This window comes from Ammospiza nelsoni, chromosome 1 (genome assembly GCF_027579445.1).
Source record: "Ammospiza nelsoni isolate bAmmNel1 chromosome 1, bAmmNel1.pri, whole genome shotgun sequence".
Taxonomy (NCBI): Eukaryota; Metazoa; Chordata; class Aves; order Passeriformes; family Passerellidae; genus Ammospiza; species Ammospiza nelsoni.
In genome coordinates, this window is record NC_080633.1 from 15,995,080 (window position 1) to 16,019,282 (window position 24,203).

The following is a 24,203-nucleotide window of genomic DNA, read 5'->3' on the forward strand; positions in this document are numbered from 1 at the left end:
GAGAGTTCACATTTTTTCTCTAACACAAAGATTCACAGACAGTGAAAATTACAGCTCACATCCTCTTTGCATTCTTTGAGCAAAAAGACCTCACTGAAATCCTGGAGGAACCGTGCCAGAGAACAAATTAATGATACAATGTGTCTCCAATAAAATTAGGAAGTGGGAAGGATGAGAGGAACAAGTCTTAAAGAGTTTATTTAACTCTCAGAAGGTAGTTATTCCTGTCTTGTATCTCACTGGTGCAGATGCATCTGCAAACCCACCATGGCATGAGAGAGAGTGCACAGCATCTCCTGGGGCAGATCTCCACAAGTGACAGCTGCTCTTCAGGTGCTGCTGTTTGTTGGGAGCTCTCACAATCTGCTTTCTCACATTCACCAAGGAAAAATGGTAGAGAGAAAAAGATTATTTTTTTTAAGTAATGTGGGTGTTTGAGTATTGGGGTCACACAATGCTGAAAAACATGTCTGACTGTGCATGGATGGGAGTTGGTATCCAAAATAAATTTGATTTTCAAATTTGCCATGGACCAATCCAGGCCTGACTGAGCACTGATAGGCTGAGGCTCTTGAGCATCCAAATAGATGTAAATGCCTAACAGGGAGAGAGGATATCCAAGCAGGCATGGATACCACTGTTTGTATTAGCTGTTTTTCAAAATGGCAACAGCTGGCTTTCACTGATGACAGACCAACACATCAGTCCACTGAAATTGGCCCAAATTTTTTTCAGAAAAGGAGCAATTGTTAAAGAGTGCTCGCTGATACTCTGTGCTCCAGATATAACCAGTCCTTATACCAACTGGCAGCATATGGTGTATTTCCTCAAATGACAGCTTTTGTCTGTCACAACAGGAGAGCAAAATAGTACATTTATTACACAAAGAGTAATTAGTCAACTCTTTGCCTCCCAAAAAGGAGGCTGCAGAAGAGGATGCTTTATAGGACTCAGATGAATGTTTCCATGCTGTTCACAGTTTTGTATGGAGCAGTTCACTCTGGTAGAACAAAGCACAGGGAATCACATTTGTTGCTCACATTGTAAAATCAAGATATTTTGGGCTGATCATCTTACCTAAAATACCTATGGGCAAAGTCCTAATAAGCTACTCCCACATTAAAACTTCATGAATAAGCATTATTTTTTGTATTTTTAATAGAAAAGCTCTCCATCTGTACAAGAGAAAAAAAAGGATCTCAATAATAACTGTATTAAATCTGTCAAAGCAAAAATTTTTAATAAGGGATCTATCACATGGCTGAACTTCTTTGAGGTGACAGTGGCATGACTTATAGAGCCCAGGCTCTGTGATCAAAAGGATTACACACATTAGCATCCTACTAATCACAGCAGGACAGGCCAGCCCATCAGGCCAGGACTCACGGAGGAGGGATCCATAAACAAACACTTTCTCCTGCTCACAAATGTGGCTGGGAGCAGAAGTGTTCCAAGGTTGGTGTGGTCTTCTCTTCTTTCAAAGAGATAAGGATTGTGTCTTGTAGAGTAAATATATTCTCAGCAGAGTCTTACACATCTGTTTGTTTACTCATTTTCGGACACTACCATCCTCTCCTGTGTTATCCCCTTTATATTACCCCTGTACTATAATCAAATGCCCTCTCTTCCGGACTGACCCTCTGCTTCTTCCTGTATTACAGATGCCTTTGATCTTTCCTTCTTGGATCTGTGTGTCCTGACTGGTAGTCTCAACAGGATTTCCCCATGACCCCTTGCTCTACCAGAAAACAAATGCCAAAGTAGCATTTTCATGCACTAGCACAGAAGAAAACTAGACAGATGCTTGAGAAGGCTGCACACGATCGATGTTGTGCTGCTGAAGAGCTGTGTGTGAAGGGCTGCCCAGCAGTAAGGGAAGCCCAGGCAGGTGAAGGGTGACCCACTTCCTGAGCACAGATAAGCCCCCTGGACCAACAAGGTGAGCAGTCATCATCACAAGTGGGAAGATGGACCATCCTGGAATTCCAGAAGCAGCTGTTCATTTTTCCCCCTTCATCACACTCTTAGTGACTTGCAGGGTGCTATGAGCATTTTCAAAAAGCAGAACCCAGCCTTTAACTTTTTTTTTTCCTTTTTTCAACTATCTCAGAGTTTTTCTCTTGCCTCACCATTTGAGGCAGTCCAAGTTATGGCTGACAAATTCCATTAATATCCTAACAGTAATACTCTTGGGCAAAGAGGCTCCTGCGGCTTTTCCCTCCCTGCAGGCACTGCCAGTACCAGAGGAACTGAGGGTTATTTCTAGGTAGATGTGAAAAGATGCCATCAGTTCACACAGAGACCTTAACAATCGCATCAGGACTGCTGAAAGGCTGACCAACCCCTTCCTTCACAGCTGGAACTGGTGAGTAAGTTTCCCCAGCAAGCCCAAGCCCACTTGCCCTTGCAACAAAGCACAATAACAAGATTGCAGAAAGCAAGATAACCCTTCCACTCAAGGATCAGAAAACAACATATGTTAAAAAACAAATAAACTGGTGTAATGGCTTCAGCAAGAGACCCAGAGGACTTTAGAGATGTAGCTCGTAGCTTGGTCAACACATTGTGAACGGCAAATTACCAGAGAACAATTGTTTCATACCAAGCTCTCCCACCCCTGAACTCCCTCAAGGTTAATTAGGATGGCCTCTGGCCAAATTAATTAGAGGAGAAGATTTGGGCAGGACTTTGCTATGCACTCATAACTAGTTCCAAGGTGACCAAGAAGTTCAGAAATGCCTCACCTTCTAAGTAGAGCTTGCTTGGCAAAAAACAAGCTCACATGTGCCATGTCATTCTTCTGACAATCAGGAGAAACACTTAAAAGTCGTGTTTCCCTAACTAACAGCTAACGTGGAAGAACTTTCTGCATCCTTCCCACTGAACAATATGCCCTTGTTTATTTTCTGTGTGCTTTTTAGGTCATAAGAGGCCAGTGAAGTTATGCATCTAAAGAACAATATACTACTGTAACATGCCAGTTGATACACACAGCCTGGCAGACCCTGAAAGATCCGTCTTTTCCAAGAGCTGGCAAAGGCATGTTGCAGTGTGGAGAAACACTTAACATCACCATAGGAAGGGAGGATGCAGAAGGGCCCAGCCTTTGAAATGACAGACTAAATTGGTGTTTTAGTTGGTATTCTAATGTGCCCTGATGGTGCAGCTTAGGGATGATCCTGCCTTGAGGGGCACAGCCATGCCCAGCTTCTCTATCCCACGGCAGCAGTCTGCCTCAACTTCCTCCTGCTGCCCAAAGCATCCTTGGAAAAGGGAATAGCTGGCAGGACCACACTTTCTCCTCCAAGTGGTACCATGGTGAGTGGTAGAACTGCACAGCATAGCAGGGTAGAGCAGATCTAGCCTCAGTGATTACAAACCAAGTGCTGGCACAAATTAAGGCTCTGCAAGTGACTGCATCTCTGATCTGTAGAGCTCTTCTCTGTCATTAATCTGATATTGTTTAGTTTGAAGCTGGAAGGTTGCTATTTTCCATGCGTCTGTTACCCACAAAAAGCAACAGCCATTCTGGGCAGAATCGGAACTTCTGAAGTAACAATGAGAAACTGCCTCAGCTCACGCAAAGAAGTGCAGCTGAATACTTTTCAGCAGGACACAATTCTCATTGTCACTAGCCAAGATTTAATGTCTTGACTCTGTGAATCAGACAGACTACTTAGAATAGTTACATCGTGTGTTCACTTAAAGACAGGGGCTGGAGTAACTTAACGTGTAGAGACCATGCCAATAAAAAGCCATTATTCTCAACTCTTGACCAAAAAAAAAGGAAAAGAAAAGGGGGGAAAAAAAGGGAAAAGAACCCAAACAACCACCCATCCTTAACAGATGCAAGAGTCTTTTGGCACAGATTCAGTGGCAGACTAAGGCCATGATTTGCAATTCTGAGGCAATTATGAAATGACATAACAGCACAGATCTCCTTCTGACAGAACAGCCGAGGTTTTGTCTCCTTTGCAATAGGACATGGCTTAAAACAACCACCAGAAAGTAAAATAACCCAAAGAGCCATTTAACTACTGTGTAAACACCGGAGTACAGATAAACACCAAGAGGGACGGCACTCGGTGTTTCAGACCCTGGTGCCACATCCTCTGGGGTCGGTGGGAGCCGGCACCGAGCCGCAGCCGGAGCCCCGGTCCCGGGCGCTGGGACCACAGCGACCGGCGGTGAATGAAGGGAGCGGCTCCAGCGAGCGGCACCGACCAACTTCCCTGGGACCCCGGCTGGGGGCGAGCTCCGGGGGATGCCGGCAGGGAGCCCCGCCACAGAAAGCGGCCACGGGGGGAGAGAAGAACGAGCAGGTGCAAGCGATGGGAACCCGAGGGATGGGAACCCGAGGGATGTGCCCCCGCTGCCGCGCACCGCCGTCCGCTCCGGGACACCTCCGAGCGCCGCCGTCCCGTCCTGTCCTTCCCTTCCCTTCCCGCCCGCTCCCAGGCCGGCACTCACCGCTCCGGGCGCCGCGCAGGACCCGCGGGGCCGCCGCGCTCAGCGGCTGCGGGAGGCGCCGAGCCCGCGGCGGCCGGGGCGGGGCGGAGCGGGAGGGAGGAACCGAGGGACGGAGGGACGGACAGAGGGAGGGGCGATCGCGGATCTCCGCCCGTCCCCCGCGGCCCGGCCCGGCCCGGCCCGCCCCGGGCGGCTCCGCGGGCAGCGGGCGCTGCGGGAGGCGGCGTGTTGGTGTGATTGCTCTGGAAAGGTGAACGGGCAGCTCCTGCCCTCCCTCCCTCTCTCTCCACAGATGAGCACAACTCACGGCTCAGCTTTCATCAACTTTCTTAGCACAGGGGAAATCTGCAGAAGGGAAGACGGGTGTGTGTCAAGGATGGAGAGGGACATGAGCAGATCTTTCCAAAACTTGCTGTTCCTGCTGGCACCTGGCTATACACCCAAAGGGCTTCTCTTCAACATGGTTTTCAAACGTTTTTGAAGCACTGCTTCCCCACCTTTCCCCTCCCCATGATCTATTCAGCCTCTAGAAACAGGTGAATAATTTGCAAATCTCTTTTGGTTTAATGACACTCTCAAAAAAAGAGTATGTTTGTGAATCATTTACTTTAGTAATTGGCTGGGCCCATCAACTGCTTGCCCTGTCTTAATTGACTTTCACCCCAGGCTATCGAAGCGCTCTTACACATGTTCATAAATTGAGTCCTATTCAGTATGTGCTCTAGTTAATAGTGAGAAAACAAGGGCAGTAAAGTTACATGATGAGCCCAAGGTCACGGCACAAGTCTGCAGGAGAGCCCAGAACTGAATACAGGTTTCCTGTGCCCCGGTTTCCCAGGGCTCTGGGAGTTATTGTCATTGACCTGCTTTTCTATGGACATCTCCTTTTGTCTTCCAGCAGTGGCGGTGTGAGCCTGCAGCTGCTGACACATGGTGCAGCCACCAAAGACAATGCCACCAGCAGCAGGGGGACCTTGAGCAGACCCCTGGCACCCTGTCCCTGCAGGGTACCTGTGAAGTTCTTTGTGGCTTTGCTGGTTGGGAAACTCCTGTATTTTCCTGTGGTGAATTCTTGTAGCTGACACAGTAGTCAGTCAGTAGAAGGTTTAAGTTTTGTCACATAGCAGCTTCATGTGGATGTGACAATAGCAAGGTTTTCCATCAAGGAAGCCGTGCTGCCACAACTTCCAGTTCATTATTTAAATATCTTGACTCTGACAGGCAAATTGGGAGTACTGGGCTTATAAAATACTTGTCTCCTCTGTGTTGTTAGAAAAAATTTCCAGAATTATTTTCTCGTCTGCATGGCTGCAGCTCTGAGCTGTTTGTTCTCCTTGGTTGTAGAAGACAGTCCTGTTTAAATCCCTGCTTCCCAAGTCAAAAGCTTTTGCTCTGGCTGGGTAGTCATGGTGTGCCACACGGAGCAGGTCACAGCTCTCTGTTGGGAAAGCTGCTTTGGCCCTGCATTTAGGGGATGGGAAGTGGGGAGGGGGAACAGGCTGGACCATTCCATCGGACCATTTGAAATGGGACCATTTACTGAACACTGTCAGAGTGACATTTTTGTCGTCATGATGTCACAGCCTGTAGAGATCATGATAAAAGCACAGAGGACAGCACATCTCAGACCTGCCTCTCTGCACCTGGGATTAATTTTTGCTACATCTCCTCTGAGAACACTTTTTGGGCTGCAAAGGGAGGTGCAGCCCTTGGAAAGAGGCACTCCTGCAGATTTGTCTGGAGTCCTGCAGTCACTGAAGATTCCCCCCAAGTGAAGTCAAAGGGCCTTGAAGTTAGAAAAACAGAGGAAAAGATCCTAAAAAAAGAAATCCGTGCCCATGCTCCTAGGTCCCTGTTACAGAGAAAAAACTGAAAACGTGAGCTGAACATAGCTCCACAGTCAGACACCAGAAAGCAAACATGATTTTTGGGACAATGGGAGGGATGCCTTGGGCTGGATTCACAATTAACAACAAATGATTGCTGGCAGCCCCAAGTAATGTGAAAGGGGGATTGCCCAGAGGGTTGGTGTAACATGTTAATCTGTGATTTGGGAAGTCTGAGGGCTGAGCTTCTCAGCACCAGTGCAGCTGCCAGGGACTCCCTTTGCTCCTGCATCCCCTTGTCCTCTGCCTGTTAGAGAGCGAGTTCTTTGGGCAGATGTTGCTTCTTGCTGTGCCTTTGCCTGGTGCTCGGATCAGTGGGGTTGTGGTCTCAGGTTGCTACTGCAGTGCAGACTGTGACTGCCAGAAGGGCAAAGATGAGGAAAGCAGAGGAGGAAGGAGAGAATTCTGCCTTTTGATGGTCAATGTGCAAACTGATGGAGCATTGCTCCCCTGCAAACGCCACAGTCCTGCAGCTGCCTGAGGAGATCTCCTTCTCTTGGCTCTTTCCAGAGAAGCAGACCGTAGTCAGACATTCTTGAGTTTAGAGCTTCATCCTTAAAAGGCTAAAAGAACTAAATGTGGCTGAGAGAGAAGCATACAAATGGAATTTGCAGAAGAGAAAAGAGCAGTAAAGCCACTCACTGTCCTGCCATGTAGGACTCCTGAGGTGGGTACAACTCAGTGTGATGGGGCAGGGTGACTCATGGGGCAATAGAGGAGAGAACCATTATTGTCCCCCTGCAAGAAGGGCAAAGAAACCACGGATCAGAAGCTGCTGATGGCTGTGTGTGCAAAGTTGGGTACCTGGACAGGAGCACAACGGGGCTGCATGGACCCAGCAGGCAGCAGAGCATCCCTGTGTCACAGCAGGCAGGCTCAGATCAGGATCCTGTGGGACATGGCACAGCAGGTCTGCGTGCCTGGGAAAGCAGGGAGCACCAGGACTTGGCTCCTCAGGAGATGAAGAGCAGCGCCTGCAAGTCTGGCCTGCAAGTGGCCATTATGGACAGAAATTGTGGAAAACAGAAACACACAAACATGAGCAAGACAGGCCAGATGGGGGAAATACAGATGAATTAATTTAGAGGGAAGGGAAAAGGAAAAACACAGACACATGCTGCACACCAGCCAACTCTTCAGCAACAGCACTGCAGCGTGTCATCACTGTGCCAAGTGAATGGGAAGTTGTGCTCTGCTCGATGCAAGTTATTGCTGTTTTATGGCTTTATAATTCTCCCTGGCCTCAAAACCTCCCTGACTGGGAGCCCCCTGTTTATGTTTTATGTCCCATCAGCAGTGTCGCTGCTCAGGATCGGAACTTTCCTGCCATTCCTACAGAACTTGTCGTGGGCTTGGAGCCTCATTTCTGGAGGGGATCATTCATCAGTGCTTTTTACAGTGAAATCAAACATACTTTTTCATAATTTGGTGGGGTTTGAAGTGGTTAGGTGCATTAATTACTCCCCAAAAGACTGTAACAGGTTTTGTCTTAGATCCAGTTGCTGGGAAAATATTTAGGAACATATGCTGAAATCACCACATACCTGAAGTTTACCATAACTAACTAGCCACAGATGTGCTATTAAACCCCTGGTTATTTTTTCCTCTTGTCCATCCTATATGGCATGTTACAGCCATAAGATATTAAACTTACTTAGAACAGCTGCTAGTCAAAACCAAAATAGCTATTACCTTTGTGCAAGAAAAAAATCACATTTCCCATCCTGACAGTAATCACTTGTTTATACAATTGGCACCTCCTTTCAGCTTGGAACAGAGAAACTTCAGATATTTTATTGCTACATCAAGGGAAACACTAAGCATTGCTGTGGAAAAGGGAGATTTTCATTTGCCAGTCCTCTGGTGCTTTTTTAGCTGTATTTTGACTTGGTATTCAGGGATCCTTCTCTTGAACTGCTTTATTGCTTCCTAGGCATCCCAAAAGAGAAGGAGGAGTGGGTATGTATTGAATAGAGGGAAATAGTTCATGATGTCAGGCGGTGACCATTCTGCAAAGATGATTTAATTCACAGCATTTGCTGTCTGTGCAAGGTGTTGGGCCACTGGCTGCTGGGGAGCAGAAATAGTGCAGTCATGGAGAGTATTTTCCTTTAAGTGTAAGGACTAAGCTATCAGGTCTGTCAGATGTACCTGGAAGTCCTAAAGTATGACACATGAAAGTGTGCTGGAGGGAGGAAAAAATGGGGGGAAAAAAGCTAAAAATAAAAGACTAGTTAACACAGAGGAAACGTACACCCATATGAGTGTGAGTTCCTGAACATTGTGAAGACTGACAAAAAGGCTGAGGGGTGTGGCACACAAATTACCCTGCAGAATTTAGCTGGTTTACATTTGGGAAAATTAGGTAGTGCTTCCAAAACTTTTGAAGTGCTAAATATTGTTAAAACAATCCTTACAGCTCTTTCATTCAAGGACTTGGCTCAGGGTACTCAGAAAATAACTAATGAGTTTCTCATCATAACACCCAAGAGAAATGGGAAGTTATCACAGTAATTACCCCTGTCACCCAGCTGGGGAGCAGAAAAGCTAAGCCTTGTTTTTCAGGGGTGTTTCTTGACTGAAATATTTGTACAGTCATTCAGCTGAAAAGCTCTTGAGAAGGATTAGAAGCTCCAGCTGGCCTCTCAGCAAGGTGATGAGGGGAGGAAGAGTCATCCCCCAAAGGTAGGGGAAGATAAAAGGAGAAAAGTTATGCAGTAGCAAGGCATGTTGGTGTTGGATCTATCCTACTTTTCTTAGCTTAAAATTTGAATGCTTACTACTTCAGAGAAGACTAATTCCTGCATTTCCTTAATAAGGTACTGTAGATTTGATAGTATATGCATTATGTACCAGGGTAGAGTGGTACAATGCAGATGTTATGGCAGCTCCATCCATCTCCATGAAGCTACACATGGAGGCTCAGCTGTGAATCCCACATTGGTATTCCTGCAAGAGATGTGAGCTTCACTTGATGAGGAGGGAAGACTCACAGACAGTGGGAAGTGAGACGTGCATATGGAAAAAGGTCTTTTTGCAGGTACAGGTTTTAGCTTGATTTCTGTAATAACAATAAATTAGTAGGAGCTGTGGATCTCATTAACATCATTGTGCAGACTAGAGCATAAGGAAAACAGACTTCAAATAAGCTGAAAGAAGAGCAGCCTTTGGTCAGAACTCATGAGTTAGCACAACATGTTGATGATGTCTGTGGAAATGCCGCCCTCACATTTAGTTGTGAGTGCTCAGCAGCCACCAGGTCATGCCTGATGTCCAGTATAAGTCTAGTCAAGCAGTGGGTTCCACTCTGTCCTTCCATCAGACATCTGGCTACAGCTCAGCACCATCCTGCTGTGACTCCAGATTTACTGTGTCAAGCTCAGATACTGACCTGTTGGGGTTACAGTGAAGACTGAAAATAAACTGAGGTTACGCACAGGCTTTAGCTAAAAATTCTTTGCCTTTTTCATTAAATAAATTTCAAATTTACTTGGGAAAAAAAGAAAAGAGTCGACTTCATCTTCAAAACAGCTGCAATCATATTCTTACTAGTACAGATAATTTAACTTGCAAATACATAATGGGTGCTGACCAGGTCTTTCTTTGGGAGAGTAAACTCTGAAACAGTGGAGAACCTGGGGGAAGAGAAGCACAAGGGCCAGAGTAATAAAGGTGTGTGAAGTAATGTAGAAACCAGAGAGGCCTTTTGGGAATGTCTCCTCCCTTTCCTGAACATATATGTATAAACAATAAGCTGGAAGATGGCAGATATAGTACAGATAAAATCATTCTTATTTATTTACACTGATACATCTAGGCTGTGAAATCACTGCTATTAAGAGGCAACTGAAGCCCTGGGGTTTATTAGAAACAAAGGAAAATATATACTGATGGCAGAATAACCTAGAGCTACAGCAGCAAATATCAAGAAATAGAGTCTGGAAAGGGTTTAGTCTTCAAAACTTTGGTCAGACTGTGATTACTGGGAAGATAAAGGAAAGCTGCCCTGGAGGAGGTTACTCCCTTCTCCCAGGCCCACTCACTGCCATACAGAGGGGCTCAGGGTGCTGAGGGTCCTGTGTGCAGCTGGCAAGGGCACGCAGCAGGAGGGGCAGCTGGATCAGTGGCCGTGGGCTGTGGGCCTGCCACTGCCATGACAATCCTCCTGCTTGCCCCCAGGAGGCTGGAGATAAACACTGTGAGTGACTTCCTTCCCCCAGCACTGCCATACTTTGGGCACCAGTCATGGTGGAGCCTCTGCAGACAGCTCTTCCCTGGGGAGTGCAGATTTACCCAGGAAAAGGAGAGCATCCTTGAAACTGTGTTTTAATACACAATAAAACCTCTCTTTTTATCAATGCTTTGTGTCATAGTTTCTATTAATCCATAAGGATTGAATTAATAGCTATTTGACAGATTTCAGCTTTTAGCTGTGCTAATGTAAGTTTTCAAATCTTAAGTTTCAAAAGGCAGCATTGCCCTTTCTGAAATAGTCCCCCCCTCCAGTGGATCTACATGAGCTGGCTTTATGAGACCAAGGAGAGAAAGCTATCTCCAGTAGGTAGTTTTTAAATAAGAGAATCTGAGCACAGTAGCAAGGGTAGAGAGTGAAGAAAGGCTTGTTTGAACTCAAAAAGTTCAACAAGAGTTTGCAAGACCCCTTCATGTCAGCACATTCCCACAGAGAGCCTCACCCAAAAAGCTGAAATTACAGTCTTCCTCAGTTAAAGAAAAAAATGGGAGAATGGCTTGTAATTTTGGAACCAGGAAAGCTATGTTTTTCTTCCAAGACACAGCCCCTTGAAGCCGTGACTGTCCTGCAGGGTTAAAGAGCAGGCAGCGAGCCCCAGAGGGACGGGCTGCGGCCGCTCAGCACCCAGCACCAGGTGTCTGTCTCCTGGAGCGAGGGGCTGCTCCTGTTATCTATCTGATACAGAGCACTGTCACGGCTTCCCGTATCCAAACACATCTTGACACTGGAGATTGCACAGATCCCAGGCTCTGGAGGGAGGCCAGGGACGTGCCCCAGCACAGCTCACGCCGCAGAAATCGTTATCGGGGAGCAGCGACATGTCCCGGCTGTCTCGGATGGGCCACGGGGTCAAAGGATTATGACTCAAATCCATTCTTCATAGAGAAATCTTTTCCAAATGCCTGGCTACGCTATGAAATCACACAGGGAGTGTCCTGTTATCTGTGGGGGTGGTACAGACCCACCTCTGCTTCATGCGGAAAACCAGAAAAAGAAAAATACAGCTGTGCAGAGCATCCCTGCTGTACAGAGTCGGCTTTCCAAGCTGCTTCCCTTCCTTTCTACCTGCTTGTAGACAGGTTTAGCACAGTGAGTGGGGATATGTTTCAGCCCCACAGTAATAAACTTGTTCTGTGCATGTGTATTTTAGTCTTGAATTCAACTCTTATTCGCTCTCCTATTCTTTTACGCACATTTCTGCAGATACTGATGTCATCCCCATTTCTTATCTGCTCTCCACTGGAATTGCTTTTTGAAGAGATAGGAAAGGAGATACTTTTTTGGAAAAGTACTGGTACCCAGAACTTATCTGAGCAGCATTATAGAAACACAGTTTTGCTTGACAACCTTTTAAGTTACAGCAACTGTGCAAATGATTGCAGCACAGAATGTCAGCCTGTACCGGGCTTCATTTGGATTTGAAAGTCATTGAAATCTGTTAGGTATGTTGTTGAAGTTTATACTGATATTACAAGGAAATCTTTCTTGGAAGACATAGAGAAATGCAGGCTCTTACCAGAAGACTTTCCTGATCAAGCTGTGAATTGTTCTATTTCCCTTCCTTCCTTCCTTCCTTCCTTCCTTCCTTCCTTCCTTCCTTCCTTCCTTCCTTCCTTCCTTCCTTCCTTCCTTCCTTCCTTCCTTCCTTCCTTCCTTCCTTCCTTCCTTCCTTCCTTCCTTCCTTCCTTCCTTCCTTCCTTCCTTCCTTCCTTCCTTCCTTCCTTCCTTCCTTCCTTCCTTCCTTCCTTCCTTCCTTCCTTCCTTCCTTCCTTCCTTCCTTCCTTCCTTCCTTCCTTCCTTCCTTCCTTCCTTCCTTCCTTCCTTCCTTCCTTCCTTCCTTCCTTCCTTCCTTCCTTCCTTCCTTCCTTCCTTCCTTCCTTCCTTCCTTCCTTCCTTCCTTCCTTCCTTCCTTCCTTCCTTCCTTCCTTCCTTCCTTCCTTCCCCAGAGAGAAAATGGACCTAAGCACCAAAATAATAGAAGATTATTTTTAGCAGAGCCTCATTCAGATTAATCAAAAGGCATCCATGTGCATTTTACAAAGAGGGTTTAGTTCTGAGGTCACCTTATGCACAATTTATGCAGCCCCAAATTCACTAAAGGACTTCCAGACTCATCTGTGGAAATTACACCTCTACCTCACCATATTTTCTCTACTTCAGATGAGAAACAGACACCACTGGAGCCTTTTTTATCACATCCTTTCCTTCCCTGGATCAAGCTTCACCCCTGCCATTTGGGCATATTGCAGCACTGTGATACAGAGATCATGCAGGCATCCCTCAAAGGAGACAGGCTGTTTAAAGACCAGGGTGCTGTGGGACATTTACACCACACACACACACTTTAATTGCATTGTCACTGTGCCCAAACCCAGTCATCCCCTCAGGCAAGTCCCTGCTCTGAGGGTCCCACATTCCCCTGTCTAGATGTGAGACCTCATAAGTTCTGCCTTCACCTGACAGAGATCTGAACCTGGAAGGAGATCCTTTGTTCAAGCTCTGGAGTGCTCTGGGAGAAAAGCAGCCAGCCAGCCTCCGAATGAAGGGCTGTTTGAAAGGAGATTAAACCCTCCCCTGCATGTGCAACTTCCAGCCAGGCAGCCTACATCAGAGAAGTCAAGCTGCATCCACTCCAAGGGGAAAGTTAAAATAGAACTGAATCTTCTTACTTCAGCTCCATCTTTTGTTGTGCCCTGCAGGCAGTGTTCACCTGAACATCTACCCTCCAAAGTCAGAGTATGCTTGCCTAAAGTGAAAAATGGCACACACAGCCCTATCTTTTTTATTCCCATCAGCCTCTGTTGTCCTTCCACTGAGCATGAACTTAGTGGTCATGAGCAGCACCACTAATCATGTAGTAGCCATGTTACTTACATATTTCAGAAGGGAAGCTGAAGAGTGAGCTGCAAAACTTGTGGGCTCCTTACCCCACATATTTGAAAATAGAGGCAAACAAATCCCTACAGAACTAACAATTCTGCTTTAAGATGCTGTTCTCTACCTGCCACCTCCCCCTCTAACAGAGTCAGATGTATGGACAGTGGGACCTGCACACCCATTTCAACACCAAGTCAGTGGTTCCAGCCTGGATGGGTTTCTGGATTGCACTGGGCTGAAGGTTTTGCAGTGAAGGGATTTCTGCTGAGGGGAGATTCCTTGTACAAGTGAAGGAAGCAGCCTGGGGCAATGACACCATAACCCAGTGCAGCTGTTGCTGCAGCATCATTTGTTTGCATTCTAGGATGCATTGAAATGGCAGCTTGGAGCATTTCTGTTGCTGCTTATCCTCTGACTGGGCTGTTGTTAATGCAACACTCACTCAATGAAGTGTTTGGGATGAGGTCCAAAAAAGCACTTAGGTGCCTAAATCCAAGACAGTGATTCACAGCTGCCTAAGGACTTAGGTTCCCCCCTTTGTATGCCCCTTCCCTGAACCTCTTCAAAAACCTGGACTTCTGCAGAATGTTGACTCTAGGTGCTGTCATCTTTGGGCTTGGCCACCAGAGCCTGCCTGCTGTGTCTGTGCTGTCCAGCCCTGCAGATGAGGTGCTGTGTTTGGGATACCCAGACACTCTGTGGATGTGCCAGAGCTCTGAATTCAGCAGCCACAGCTGCTCTTGCTCAAACTGTGGCTAATGTTGGTTTTTCCAGCTGATATAGCCACTGTGGGGCTCTTTGCAGACAGAAGATCATGAAGAGAACAGCACAAAGGTGATTTTATGCTGATGAGAGAGGAGGCAACCACTAGCCTGGCTTGAGTACATTTCCCCCATGTAACACTCTCCTCCTCCCACTCTCTAACTCCACAGTAGAGGTGATGAAGATGCCTTTCACAGAAAATGGGGGTTTTCTCCTCCACTGTTCTTGCTACTGGTGCCTGATGGAGAATGGTGGAGTCAGGTCTGGCATCTGCTCCTTGTGTGGAAACTGGGTGGGTCACAGGATGCCCGGCTCAAATCCACTAATAGTGCCCATCAATAGAAATATATACAAGAATAGCTTAAAGGCATTCCTAACAAGGTACAAAAACCTCCAATAACCAACTCCTCTATTACATTGCAGAGTATGTATGTCCATGTTCCTCTTTTCTCAAGATAGAGCTCGAAATAGTTGCAGAAAACTGGTTTTAAATTGTAGTGACTTACAGGGAGTGAGAAAGAGCATAGCTGCTCTCCTACTGCAGCTTATTCCCCTTGCTCTTAAAAAAGTCACTTACTTCCAAGAAAGCTCTGAGTAGATGACAAACTGAGGCACAGAGTTCCCAGTGCTGGGAACTGGTTATTTGGGATGGCAGCATCCCTTGCTGCACTATGTTTGGGTGCTCTGACATCTTGACTACATTCACATGTCTTGCCTTGAGGCCATTGCACTTTGCCAGGTTTCTCCTCTTGTCTGATAAAGCAGTTAGGGCTCTGTGTGACAGAAACTTGCACTTTCCAAATATAAATCTCAGGTAGAGCTCTACATGCACAGGCTGTTTTCCTCATTAAGCCCTTCAGTTACTGCTCTTTACCTAAATCCAAGCTGGGCTGTAAAAGGCTTAATCGATGCAACACATTCACTCCTGGTGATGTCAGGGAGCCACTATACCCATCCAACAGATGAGCTGATCTGCTAACCAGTAAATTTGGGATGACAAGAAAAGTTTATCATGTTAAACCAGATGCCATCAGCACCCTTCAGTTCTGCAAAAGTGCTCTAGTTCTTCAAAAAGCTATTATTGAGATGTGTAAGGAAAACATGAGATCTGAGCTACTTCCTGCTCCAGCCTTCTGCAGTTGACACCTCTTCCCACAACCAGGGGAAGAGCCCAATGTGGAAGCATGTTTCTGAAAAGATTTCAAGGACAAGATTTGGAATTTGGTGTCTTCTCTGCCTACATGTGTCCTCAGCAGGAAAACTGCAGAGCAGCAGAAGAGGGAAGATGAGAGCTACTGTGGGACAGAAAATGAGTCTCCTGTAGATCTGTCCTTCCATGTGTGTCTGTCTGGGCCCTATCCTCTGGCCCTGCTGTGATCCATATTTCAAAGGGGCCATGATTCCTTCTCAAGTTACTGCTGCTGGCAGGACAGCAGAGCTGGCAAGCGAGCTTTCAGGAATGTCTTCATCCTTCATGATCCATATGAAATAGGTCCAAGCAGTAATATTTTTGGAGAGCCAGATACACAGATTTTGCAAAGGTTGGGAGCAGCAAAGCACACTATTAATAAAACAGTCACACTGCTCTTGGTTTTGGACTTATTGTGATAATTATAAGCAGAAGTTTTCTTTTGTCTGGTCAAAGATTCTGCTGCTTGAAATTTAGAGCTGTCAGAGAGAGCTGAGCAAGAGGGCTTCGTTCAATGGATGGCATTATCTGCTTCAGCAAGTGTCATCATTCTGCTTTGGTGATCAGTGAAAGAATAAAGAGGAGCTTGTCTGAGGACCCACTCTCCCATCCACTATTAACACTACTGTAGCTCAGAGTAGCCTACCAGTGGTGTCTTGGCTTAGAGAAAAAATAATTTTTTTTCTAAATATATATAAGCATATATATCACTGTTTACAATGATGAAAGCTAGAACTACTTTAATTGTCATTTTTTTTTTAATTAATGCTGACTTATTTTAATGTGGTACCTTCAACAGGGAGAAAAAAAGGACATACTCTCAAAATACTGGGAATAAGATACAAAGAAGAAACTGCTTATAATTGTCTTTTTTTATGCTCAGTCAAACAGGAAAAAAGTGCCTTCTGGCAGCATGAACCTGCCTAGGAGTGGAGATTCTGTTCTGATGGTCAATAATTTTCTCTTCACATTTTCAACTGGTAAGTCTCAACAGTTACCATTAAGAATCAAAGTCTTGATGCTCCAGAGGCCAAAACACCCACCATTTCACCTCATTTGTAATTTAACAGGTTTATCATTTACACTATGATGTCTCTTTTAAAGGAGATCCCAGTGGAATTAACCAGTACTCAATTTCAGGTGCAGGAGGAAAATGTGCAGTGGAGCATATTCATGCTAGAGACAGACTTTTGTGCCTGGGTCCCTGCAGTGGATATTGCTGAAAAGGGCAGCTTTTCTGCAAAGTTCTGTTATATCCCTTCAGCAGGAAACAATTATCTGTAATACCAATTTCCCGCAGAATTTTGCAAATCCATCCCTACAGGGATTTCACCTTTCTTTGTTTCCCCTGCACAGCACAGAAAGTCTGACTGCAGTGATACAAAATCAGATCTGACTCATTTTTATTTTCAGCCTCTGGCAGCTGAAGGGAATAATCTCATTTTTGACTAGAAGGAGATGAGCAAACAGGGTAAGGGCAGGTGATCTGAATCCCCAGAGGACCTCCAGCAGTGCCTTCCCACTGTGTCCATTTTGTGATGAGAGGCCCAAAAGGAGGGCTGGAGGATGCAGTAGGGTGGTCTCTGCTCTAGGGGCACCCATGCCTTGGAAGGAGAAGGGGTCCAAATCCAGGCATGGCAGGGTCCCAAAACATCTGTGGGAAGGTGCACTGTCATAACCAGTGTATGCCTGGAGATGCCCCTTGCAACACCAAATTTTGTCTGAAGACCATGAAACCCCCATGACAGAGCCTGTGGCTGCCTTGAACCACTTTTCTTTCAGCTGCAGCATAGAGGTGTTGTGAGGAGGATTACAGCCATGGTAACCAGGAGTCACATTTTCAGCAGTTTTCTGCATTTTTTATCTTGGTCCCCTCTTCCAAAGCAAGATATCTCCCTGCACGGCTTCCTGACAGTGTGGGCACAGCCCTGCCTGTGCCAGCAGGCCGAGAACCAACCCACGGCACAGGGGAGGAGTCTGCCTGTTTTCTTCCACCCTGGAAAGGAGCTCTGAGCTCAGTATGGGGGTGCTCAGGTTCCATACTGGGCAGGACATGCCCAGGGAAAGGGGATGTGTGGGGTTCACAGGGGAGGTGGGCACACAGAGCAGGAACACTCTCCTCAAGCAGCTCAGCATGTTCAGAGCTACTGTATAGAAATAATCCTCCCATAATCCACTTTGTTCCACCTCTATGGACATTTTTAGAGGGCCTTGGCTATGTGGTTGGGGATGCAGGCATGGTGAGCCTGGGACAGTCCATTTTCCTGTCCCCAGAGTCTGGGATCCCAGCAGCAGTGGGGCCTGGCCTGCTGACTGACAGGGACAAGTACCAAGTTGGATTATTTAGCTGCATTTCCCACCAAGAGGAGGCTTGTGGCGTTGTGCTGTCAGTCCATCTGCACCAGGCAGTGTGTGGCTCTGCTGTAGCAGAGGTGTTCCAAGGCCATGAAGTCCCCATGGGTTTGGGACACGCGAGGAGTTGGCTCTGAGCAGCACCAGCTGCCCCTGGCCAGGCCAGCGCTGGCTGCTGCCAGGGCAGGGCAGGGGGGCTCAAGGCAGCAGCTGAGGCAGCCCCAAGGGCCAGACCCTGCAGGAAACCACTCTGACAGGCTCCCAGGAGCCTCTCCATCACTGTTTGTCCCTCTTCATCCCCAGCTGTTTATTAACTCGGGCTCAGCTGACCTGACATTCAGGTAAGCCAAATCTGATTTTCCGGCTGAGGGAGCCCTCAGATCTTCACTGTTACCAAACAGATTTCATCAAGGAAAGCAGCATGCCCAGCTGCCAGCTGGAGGAAATTCAGACCTTTGCAAAGCTCTGGCTGAGAGACAGGGAGGAGAAGGAGCACAGGAGCAGCCCTGGATAGAGCACATGGCTGAGGGTCTGACCTGGGATGTCCCATCAGGTCCCATGCGTGGCCCAGGGTGCAGCTCCTCCCTGCACGGGGGGATGTTCATCCCTCTCCAAAACGCAGAGTGCACCACTGATGGTGGTGTTGAGGTCCTGGGGCCACTCTGGTGATCTGGTTCAGTAAGGAAGGAAAGGCAGGAGGGGCCCAGACTTTGGGGCTACAAGAGAGATGGACAAACAAGGCGAAGAGACCCCTAAAATATAAAGAATACCCTTTGATATTTTTTGAATTGTTATGCACCTGGTACTAAAGATGGACAAATGACATTTAAATTTCTTAAGGCATTTTGTTTTACAAAAACTGTAGACTTAAATCACAGCTGTCTTTTTAAAATATACTGCAAAAATACTTGTTCAAAAGCAAACTTTTTGTGCAACAAGGGACTTAAAGAAAAACAGTGACAAAATTCTAGTTCTGGGAAGAAAATTTTTCAGTCACAAAAGTCTGAGTAACTCTGCTCTCTAACTGCAGATGCTTTCAGACCTGCTCAAAGAATGTGCATGTGCATATGGAGCTGTGATTTGCCATTGTTTGGGATATCTTTGTTGTTGGCCTTGAAGCTGCAGGAGAGCTGCCTTGTTTCCACAGTAGAAGTGAGTACAGAGTAGGCTGCCATTGTCCAAGAAGTGTGAGTGTGACACACAAATCCACAGCATAGAAATTTAAAGGTATGGAGCAATTCTGCAGGGCTGTTAATATAATCTGATATTCAGCCCTCATCATCCATTTTTAGTCATGGTCTTTTGACTTGTTAGACCTCTCTAGCAATCTTTAATTTAAAAAATTCCTTTCTCTCCTGAGATCTCAGATGAATGGGGTAAAAATGTCATTTGCATGATAATCAAGGTCTCCTTCAAGGAAAGGGTAGGATCTGGATAAATTAGCTACAACTTGTCAAGAGTGGGAATATCCATCAGAAGTTTGTCTTCTTAATTCCAGAGTCCAGGTGATCACAGCTTTTTGTAGAAGCCAGGAGAGCAACAGCCAAGTGAAAATGCCCCAGCTTGCTCTTTGTGGCCTCACTCTGCAAAAGGGGTTGGTGGCACCAGATCTTGGCATCTTTGTAAAGGATTTCTATTTTTCAGTCTCAGGGTTGAGCTGTTATTTGAATTGGAACATTTTTCATTCAGTTGTAGCACAGTTGCGATGTCCCGTGATGTGCCATGACATTTACAAACATCAACAACAGTCCAAGTCCTTTGTTGGCTTGGGACACTCCCGGTTATTTCCAAGTGCCATGGGAGAATCAGGGATCACAGCCTCCCTCCACAGCACATCGTTGAGGAGGATGTCATTTCTGAATTGGGTTTTCTGCTGGGTGTGCTCTGACTGACAGCCAGAGCCCACCCAGCCTATGACAGCTCCATAATAGGGGAAGCTTATCTGCCAGCAGTGCCAATAAAAATAAATCACCTACTTGCCTTATGCTCTGAGGAGATGAAAACAGAGTCATCAATGGTCTTGTGTACTTCTACACTAACTCAACACCCACAGCATTCCTTTTTTAAAATCAAATTGCAGGATTTGAGAAGACTACTATGTATTGGAGTACAGAGCTGAGGTTCAGTGGGTATGAATTATGAGGTTACAATACATTCATTGTTTGTTTAAATACTGTTTTTTCAAATTAGGTTTGCATGTATGAGTGCAATGTTCCCACTGACTAGAGCAATGCACAATAGACCACCCACAATTTGGGAGGGTGCCACGAGTTTGTCCCTCTGTGGGCAGACATCACTTAGTTTTTCATCCCCATTCTGTCTATATATCTTCAGCCTGGCCTTACTAGTTCCTTCTAGATGAGCTGGAAGCATATGTGGATCACATAATTTTCTGTGGTGACCTCATACACAGCAAAAAGATGTTTTTAAATTGAAAGCCCTCAAAGCCTGTAGAGTTGAGACCTGTACCACTGATCCAAAATGCAGCTTTAGCATTTCCCACTCATTCAGTGTGGGAGTAAACCAAAATTTATTCCTCTGAAGTCAGAGATTTACATAACTTTAAGGCAGGGATGAGTGAGCATACCTCATCTGTCAAGGAGGAGCCACATAGCAGGTTAATTTTTATGATATACTGGGGTCTCAGCTGCTTTGCTGTAGTTTTGTCATCATCCCTACAACCAGTCCTCCTATATTCATAAAAAGTAAGTGAGCAGGAAGCCAAATACGATGCACTGTGTGGAGGAATCGCTTCCTCTCATGTTGCATTGAGATGAAGTTACATAACTCAAAGCTACCAAGGGCACAACCCCTGGCTGTATTTCCATCTGGAACACATGTCCTTGCCCCTTCCCCCAGCACTTGCAGGGGAGATGCTTGGACAGGTTGTTATTTATGTCAGCACAAACTGGTGGTACCAGGCACGTCTCTGTGGCAGTGCAGGAGAGCATTAGCTCCAGCACCATTGTGGAGCATATGTATATGATGAGATAACAGACATCTGGCAGTGAGCAGCTACTGGAGCTCTGTAAATCCCTTGGCTTGTAGTTCTGTGCAGAAAAACTACCTCCAGCACAGTATATGACTGTACAGGCTTGAGTACCAAATTAAAGATTGTGTTGGTCCTCGCAAAGCACAGAGCTGTGTGGTGCTGCTTTTGGATTCCCAGCTTGGTTGGCACTTGTGCCCAATTCCCTGAGAGACACAGAACCCTCAGGTGTCTCAGGATCTGCTTGTAATTCTCCAGGGTTTGCTTTGCTGCTTCACATGCCAGGATTTTAGCTGGGCCAAGCAGCTCAGCATCTGCCCTTGGGCTGTGTCCCAGCTGAGACCCTGCACATGGTGTGTGCTGCCTGCACGAGCCTTGCCCAGGAGAGCCCACAAACACAGCCCAGCACCCCACACCACAGCCCCATCACACATCACTGTCCTGGATGTCCCCACTATGTTTTGGGAATGTGGTAAACAGATGGGAATGCCACATTTCCCACTTCTGGGATATGTGAAATGAGTGTTCAGGTCCCTGCTCCAGGTCCAGGCTGAGCATTGCATCCAACTGCTGTGTAGGACATGCTGCCTAAACCCCTGTGTTATTAACTCAAGGTTAACATATAGTTATTTTTATTCCAAATCATGAGATTACAAACACCATTAATATTCACCACCAGTGAGAAGCCTGGGAGAGGCAAACCTGCTGTGGAACATACAGCACATTCAATTCTGTGATGGGTCACTGCCAGCACAAGATCCCTTGGGATGGGTGCCGAACAAAATTCAACTCTCTCTTGCACTGCCTACAGCTAAACTGACTTCAGTTTGCATCCCCATGGCTTTATGTGGTAAATTGGTGGGATATTTGATCTCCAGTACCAAGAATAGGAATGAAGTGTCTGATTCCAGTGCATGATATTCTGCAAATATCTATTTGAGTAGCCAGGTCTGAGTAAAAGAAAAGAAATCAAACAGAGGGATATGGAAAAATCTTTTTATGCCTATAAAAGGATCACTTCAAAACCACAGGATTTTGTATAGGAACCTTTTTCCTTAAATAGTAGAAACAGTCACTGGGTGAATTCCATCAGTGTAAAAAATGGGGGTTAGAAAAGAGCTGCTGTGTACAATAGCAGTTTCCTCTCTTTGCATCTCTTCCTTTCCTCCCCCCACCACACATGTACCTTGTCTTATCCCCTAAAACTGTGCTTGTAACAAACTATGAAAACAGTACAATTACTATATATATGTATTTATACACATAGATATAATCAAACCCACGTCCATATACATATATGTATATGCTGTGTAGTTAAAGATGAACTGCATGGTAGGATTTTTTTGCATTCTTCATGAAACACCTTTCGCACAAAGAGGAACACAGCTTGGCAGTAAATCTTGCTGGGTATCTAAAACACCAGCTCAGGCTCCTCCTGCAGGCTCACACCTGCAGCCTCCTCCTGCCACCAGGAGATAGATAACCTGCCAGAGCCAGGCCTATGAAACCCAGAGCTCTTTGGCCATGGGCCAAATCCTGCCAGGCAAAACCCCGCTGACATCATGGGGATTAGAGAGGTGGCTAATCAGCACAGTGGGATTTGTGTCAGTCTTTCACTCAGGATGCCATGCTGGGTCCCCCTGTGGTCAGAGGGGGTGGTTGGGGGCTGGGAAGGCCCTTGGTGTCCCCGGGGGTGAGCAGCTGTGGGGTGGCACTGGGATTTGGGGTGTCCTGTGCGTGCTGCCATGGGAAGGAGCAGCAATGTGGGAATGGCTCTCCCAGGGCACAAAACTCCAGCACCACTTGGAACAAGGGTCCTTCCCCTGCCCTTTCCATCTCAGGGGTCCCAGGCTGGCAGAGGACAGGAGGGAAGAGAAGGTTTCTGTGACTCTGGGGTTCATTGGCCCCTTTGTCTCAGAGTGGGTTGGGGAAAGGAGTCAAAACATTCCCATCTCCAAACTGGAGACAGGCTCAGTAGAGACTGAAACCTTTTTGGAGGGATTTGTGAAAAAACAGGGTGGTGTCTTTGGTACTCTATAAGAAGGGTCTTGTGTTCACATTAATGTGATGAAAATTTCATGCAAAGGGTCCCCAGGGACTCAGGCTGGCTCCAGTCCATCATTCCACCCCATGCCTAGGTGAATCCTTACAGATGTCTGTATAACAACCTGTTCTGAAAAATCTTTAATAACAGAACCTCGACAGTCTCCTGAGACAAAGTATTTCAGTGTTTTACTACACTTACTATTAAAAACATTCCTTAAATCTGTATTGTCTTTCTTAACTCCCTCCCAGCCAGACCCAGTACACACCCTGACTGAAATTTTAGCATGTGGCTGATATCTGCAGCGGGGACAGAGACCAGTTTATTAAATTTCTTGTTGATCAGCCCTTTATGTGATTGAAAACATTTTTTTCTCTCTTTAGATTTCTGTTCTTCAATCAAGCCAGTTTCTTTTGCCTACCTTCCTGCACATCCCCATATACACCCTTTTTGAGGAGAACCATCTCCTTCCAGAAGAAAAAATTTTGGGTGAAGTCTCACACTAGCAAGGGGAGCTGAACTGAGGGAAGAGAGATGTCTTACAGGCTGTGTTTCTATCTGTGTAGTTTACAGTGGTGATTGGGGGTTTTTTGCAGCAGTATGACATTATAGGTACACATTAGGGGCAGCCCATGACCCATCACAACCCATGGGCTCACACAGTCAGTGCCAGCCTGTCTCAAGGATGCTGGGGAAAGCTGTGCACTCATCCCCCCAAACTGCATCTCTGGGGTTTTCAATCCCTATCTCCAATTGTCATTCCACAACCTACAATCAGCACAGCTCCTGCCATAGCTGCAACAAGCACGGCACTGATTTTCACATTGCCTAAGCTGTCCCTGAAATTATGGTTAGTTCTGTTGTTAGTTCTGGGATGAAGGGAGACCCCCACAGTCCCAGTCTAGGCAATCCCTTAGTCAGCAGGGAAGTCTTGACACCTTTCACATACAACTTTTAGTGGCTTCACCCTTCCCCCAACAGTTTCACTCGGAATTCTCATTTCTGCTCATTTCTGCTGCTTGCTTGTGAAAGGGCTGACACTGTCATGGTTGCTAGAAACCAGGAGGGAAGCATGCTGCGGTGAGAGTGCACACCCTTACTCCTACTCCGTGTACTGATCTAGAAAACACCTCCTGAACATTTTTTAATGTGACCTGGCAGCAGACCAGGGTAAATGGCATGTTCTTTTCCCAGTGCTTTGGCCCAAAGTGTGTTTCAGAGGCTTAAAAGAATAGTCAGGCAATTAAATGTGATAAACGAGGCCATTTGTCACCAGCATTTTCACTTTTCTTTAAAGTATAAAACGAGATAATGAGCAGGGCTCGAAGAAATCCTTTGTGGAGTTGCAAGCCAAGGTCACATGATATACAGAACGGATTTTC

At 46.3% G+C, this 24,203-nt stretch overlaps 1 protein-coding gene across 2 annotated transcripts in view; it reads right to left on the reverse strand.

Moving 5' to 3' along the window:
* The window catches only part of JCAD (junctional cadherin 5 associated), a 59,820-nt gene that overhangs the window by 24,277 nt on the left and 11,340 nt on the right, over positions 1 to 24,203 (reverse strand). Inside the window, exon 1 of one of the 2 annotated variants that reach the window (XM_059481228.1) lies at positions 4,471 to 4,544. The exons of the other annotated variant lie outside the window; for it this stretch is intronic. The gene's annotated coding sequence lies outside the window, so the exon portion shown is untranslated. Of the gene's footprint in view, positions 1 to 4,470; positions 4,545 to 24,203 lie in introns of those variants that run through there. 2 annotated transcript variants of the gene reach the window in all.